Here is a 6000-nt window from a genome sequence, read left to right on the forward strand (position 1 = left end):
TATTACATGATTCTCACAGCATATCATTTTTCATGACGGTCATGATATCTCAGCAATGCATTCATCAATATTCTTCAAATGTTACGCAAATATGAAATAGAGATCTGTTTGTCTTATGAACTAAAATGATGTCTTTTAAAGCAGAAACTCATTGAAATTGAAAATTCTTCAATTAATAAGAAAAGAACTGTCGTCGATATTGACATAATTCTAGTTCACAAGGCAAAGGGGTCTCTATGTTAAGAGTGTGTAAAAGGCCAAGCTTCGGGAATCACACAATAATTTAAAGAAAAATAAAAAAGACAATTGGATAAAATTTACACTGTATCAACTTGAAATGCAGCCAAACACGTACCAAGTTTTAAAACATTGATAAGTAATAATGCAATTATCTTTTATCTCATAAATTGTCTAAAATTAACGGCGCTCAGTAAGACCGTATCTCCAAAATGGAATTAAACGGAACCTTTCAACATTGTCCTAATTCTTACAATCCCTGTTCCTAATCATTTAAATGTTTCGCTGTGAAAAAAACAAGTTCGATTTTGAAACGAATATTGCACACGTGTTTTGACTGCCGGCATCAAATCGCAACAATGCCAGATTGCGTGCTGACAAATGAGCGGCCCGCGCTGGGATGCGATACGCAGGAGACATATGGCCCTATAAAAAAAAACGCGAGAGATACAAGAGATGGCCTGCAGTAACCATCCAGTCGATCCGATATTAATGGAGACCAAACACCACACATTCTGTATAGCCTCTGTCCCCGTTGTGTGTACACATTGGTGCGCCATTATGTCCCCGTTATAATGTATATACACACACCCCCTTTGCAACAATGGAATGATCTATGATCGTGGCAAACGTAGATCGCCAATTCAACTTTTTGCCCTTCTGCTGATCTTTTTGTTTTTTTTTCTGTCGACGCTGAACGGTCTTTGCTTCTTTTTACCCGGAAACGCCTCTTATAGGTTTGCCTTGTCCATTAAAACATACTTCTCTAAATTATTAGTGAATAATAAAAGAAGGGCTAGTTACTTTCAACGAGATTGGATTATACAGATTTGTAGATCCGTAACTGTTGATTCTGAAAATTTCCACGACTTTCGAGCGATACTGCCATAAATTAAAAGATTTTTAAAACATATTTTTAAAATGTTCTATACAACCCTGGACAAAAGATTTGTAAAGTGCAACCTGTAATGTTCTTCCACTATTCTGACCAATTGAAGTGCTTACAAAATTACCTATATACATGTTGTCTACTATCCTTTTAACTTTCCAAAAATAAATCCAAGTCGTTCAGTCAAATTTTAAACAAGTTATTCTGTTTAGTAAAAATCCATAATAGTTATGATTTAAGAAAAAAACTAATACTGCAGTAAATGAAGTACGCAAGATATGAATATGAAACTGGTGTAAGAAGAGTGAAACTGTAGCATATACTTGAACGAATGAAATTTAGCGTTTGTAAATAAAGAAAAAATATGAATATTGCTCGAAAAGGAATGGAAAAGTAGTCGAATCGTGGTTGTGTAGCGAAAAAGTGCTGGTCTGAGTAAGACAAAGATTTAATACAGATTATTATTATCCAGTTCCATATTAACACAGGAATAAACAAAAGCTTTAAATATACTGTTAATTTTCATCTATATCTTATAAATAGGCCGCAGATTTCATGCATTCATATGTAGCTTCTGCATATTTGTAAAACACAGGAAAACATATACAGGGTGAATCACGAATCGTGACCAGTAGAGATTACTCTGTTATTAGCAGTTCGGTCGAAAATGTTTTTATCAACTTTTGCATAGTTTCAAGAGAGCTTTAAGGTGATTATCAAAAATTATTTGTGAACTCTTTCTTTTATGTTTTTTCAAGGTCACTTTGAATTTTTTGCAAATAAACATATAATTTTTTACGCCTATCTGTTAGAGGATTTCAAGACGAATTCGTTAAATATCGGAACATAACTTTTTTCATCTGGGTCGAGAAAAATACTGTTTGTAAACATTTCGTTGAGTACATTGGAACACATCTAAATGATATCTGAACAAGTATGTCGTTAGTAGTATTTGCGGTATTCGTGAGCGTACAGGTTCTAATGATAAGTTACAGTATCGACGAAAAGTTCAGTGTTAGCTCAACAGTTATACGCTGAACGATTTCTCGATAAACGTCACCCTTCGTGATGCATTTTTTAGCGGATATTGAAAACACTTCGGGGGACTTGTAGTTTACTTCCGCGAAAGAAAAGTTATCCAAAATCTAAAACGAACAATGCAAATGAACGTATTATTTTAGCTGCAGTAGCAAATAATCCACAGATTAGTTCCCGTCAAATAGCACATGAGTGTAGCATATCTCAGTCAAGTGTCTTGGGTATTCTCCATCGTCACCGTTTTCATCCTTTCCATGTATGATTACATGAAGCACTTCATGGAAATGATTTTCATAATCGTATAGTGTTTTGTCAGTGGGCATTACAGCAACTCCAGACTGAAGCTTCATTTTTTGATAAAGTACTCTTTACGGACTAATCGATGTTTACAAATCAGGGTCAAGTAAACTGCAGAAATTTGCATTACTGGTCGGTAGAAAATCCTCATTGGTTACGAGAAGTGGAACGTCAACGACTATGGAGTGTTAATGTATGGTGTGGTATCATCGGGAACTGGATAATTGGTCCTTATTTTATCAATGGTACCGTAAATGGACAAAGGTATGCTAATGTATAATGTACGATAATGTATCATACTCAGATGTGGTATCAACATGATGGTTGCCCCGCACATTATACTATGGTAGCCCATCAAATACTTGACAGAAAATTTCCTGGACGTTGGATCGGCCATGGTGGTGTAGTTAATTGGCCAGCTCGTTCGCCCGATCTTACCCCATTAGATCACTTTTTATGGGGTACATTAAAAGAAAAAGTTTATGCAGATGCTCCAACAATACCGGAAGATATGCGACGAAGGATTGTGGACGCATGCTCAATTGCTCAGCCATCAGTGTAGAGGTCATAAAAAATGCTAAACAATCTTTTATTCACCGTCTACGCAAATGCATTGCAGCTTGTGGACAATGTTTTGAACATCGCTACAATTAAGGTTGGTAAATTTCGATTTATCAACAACATTAGAACGCGTACGACGGCGTAGCATATGATACTCCTTGTAATACAAAGTTTTTTCATTTCTCTCGACCCAAAAGCTTTTGTTTATTTGCAAAAAATTCAAGGTGACCTTGAAAAAACATAAAAGAAAGAGGTCACAAATAATTTTTATAATCACGTTAAAGCTCTCTTGAAACCATGCAAAAGCTTAAAAACATTTTCGATCGGATTGCTAATAACAAAGTAATCTCTACTGGCCACGATTCGTGATTCACCCTGTATATTAACAAAAATTGATAATATTTTCGTTTGATTTTTCTAGAAGAAATGTTTCGGCTATTAGTACGAAATCTACCACTCTGATTTTCTTAATATGGCCTATGACAATTTGAATTTGTTAATTACAAAGTACGATTTAGTTGTGCAGAAGTGTTCAACGGGTTATTCTGGTTGTAAACTTTCAAAGATCAATCTTTCTGGAATTTCTTTCACAGTTTAAACAATTTGTCTGAAAACGTTCAAAAAAATATTTTCGGATTATTTCCGACCTTCTAAGATGATTAAAAGGGAAATATACTTTTATTTAACGGTAGTCTTTTATAATTGACTTAGACAATTATTATTTTGCATAAACATCCGCGGTCTAGTTATAGACGTTCAACATTAGACCTCGTATAATTTTTATTGTAATATGTGCTTCAATAAAAAAGTTCATTCGAAAATTACAGATCACATCATTTTTATAACATATACTCCATAAAAAGATACATAACTGAAGTAATTTTTATTCCTTTTACTTTACAAAAACACGTAGTTGAAGTACTTCAAATACACATAAATATGTATGCAAAATCCTAATACAAAACGATTAATAACTTTTTCTAAAGAAATTTCGAAAAATTGGTAAAAAAAAATGTCATTCAAAATCAGAACAACCTCCTTAACCGTAAGCGAAAAACGCTGTATCTGGAAGTAAATTCCACCTGTCGAAGTTTGCATTGATGATTACGAGACATGACTAAATTTCTCAAAATCGTCGCGTACTAGCGATTAACGTGCCACGGTCGGGATCGTGTAATTCCGGATTTCCTGAGCGTGCAAACAATAAAATTGGATTTAGCAACCCTCGCGGCCGCGTACGTGGCACACGACACGGAGGGTGAGTTTTCAGAAGGTGGACAGGCACGCTTCTGGGGGGCTGCGAGATCAAAGACGCCCTACGGGCAATTCCGTAGTTTCTACGTGACATATTGGGTAGAAATTGACGGCGACAGCCACGTTGTTACGCGGCTAGGAAACTTTGATCACTCCACCTGTGGGACTTGTTCCTACTTGTGAATATTATGACTATGCGATCGGTCCTCACTCGCCTCTGTGATTACACTGCGAAAACGGGCACGAAAACGGCACGATGGTATCGAGTTTCTTCTAATGCTATAACCAGACGCGAACCCTACGAGATTCCATCAAGTTCTAAATAAAATAACAGCTCATTAGTGTCTGCTGAGCTCTTTGTCATATTTTAGACGATCAACTGTGCTACAAATGCAAATGTCTGCAACCCACATTGGATCATTGTGTTCAATTTTCTGGTGTATGGGTTCGAGGTACACAGTTTCTTCTTTATACATATTATTTCTTCCAATAAATTCCGATTTTTTAATACGCAATAAAGCTGCCGCTTTATAGCATAGGACGACTGCAGACAAAAAAAATTTATGCAAAAATTTCAAAAATGTTGAATAAAATTTAAAGGATTCCTTATTTTCTTCGCGAGTAATACAAACCAATCCTTTGCGCCAAAAAGTTAAAATATTCAGATATCGTGTTGGAATGCAAAACAGTTCACTTTGAAAAATAATTTACAAAAACTTTCTTCCAACTGGTAATTGTATTGTTGTAAGAATACAATATAGATACTTCATTGCGTTTCATATTAAAATATGTAGAATATTACCTTGTTATTTCGGTTACATGTGTAGCATGATAAAAATAATAAATAAGGTGTGTTACTACGAAATCCTCAAATTAAACACCAGATTATATATGCAGTGTGATAAATACTGGTTTATAACAACATGAAAAAACATCTTATTATTATTTGCGCACCAATTGTTAATGGAAGGTAAACTATGATAAACACACTGATAAAAACAAACACTAAAATAAGAGGTACACACCTTTCTAGAAAAATTATAATCTCCTTACAGACGATAATGCTAGAAAGATCACAGAATATAGACTGGACAAACTTTTCTTAGCAACGCGTTCAAATACTATCCCTTATGATATACACATATATACGCAAAGCAAAATTAAATCGATAAAGTGTATTTTCCAAGGAAACCTTACAATAGTCGCAACATTATGTATTGTTCAATGTTTCTTCAGTCAGTGAGTTGTATTGATTTTATCTGCAAAATAGAAATCTTCCCCATCTACAGATACTAAGTGCGTCCTTTTTAAATAAAACAATTATTTATTGAATTTCGCTTGTGTTTCTTCGAAAAAGTTATCAAAGAACAAACAGTTTAACTGAATTCTTGAATTCTTTATATATTTATTGCCAAATTGTTCATTTGTATTCAGAGTGCAAATTATATCGATAATTTATACAAAATGTTAATCAATTTCATGATAAAAAGGATTAGTGGAAATGCAATGAATTTTTAAAGATCAGTGCAAACATTGCATGCAATCACAGACGAGGTATATTAGTAGGGCAATTACCGTATGGAGTTTTGTGCCTCACGTTCTGAAATACCGACGTGACTACAAACACTCGATTTCTTACGCCCTCTACACTGAAGAACGCCAAATGTTGGAACTAGATCCACGTGAACGAACAAATCTGATCAAATACAATACAAATGACCAGA

The 6000-nt window shown here is 34.6% G+C and overlaps 1 protein-coding gene across 1 annotated transcript in view; it reads right to left on the reverse strand.

Annotated features, from left to right (window-relative positions):
* The window catches only part of LOC143362462 (cilia- and flagella-associated protein 276), a 28660-nt gene extending 23277 nt beyond the window's left edge, over window positions 1-5383 (reverse strand). Inside the window, exon 1 of the mRNA XM_076802667.1 lies at window positions 5302-5383. The gene's annotated coding sequence lies outside the window, so the exon portion shown is untranslated. The remainder of the gene's footprint in view (window positions 1-5301) is intronic.
* Between the last annotated feature and the right edge of the window lie 617 nt (window positions 5384-6000).

This window comes from Halictus rubicundus, chromosome 2 (genome assembly GCF_050948215.1).
Source record: "Halictus rubicundus isolate RS-2024b chromosome 2, iyHalRubi1_principal, whole genome shotgun sequence".
NCBI lineage: Eukaryota > Metazoa > Arthropoda > Insecta > Hymenoptera > Halictidae > Halictus > Halictus rubicundus.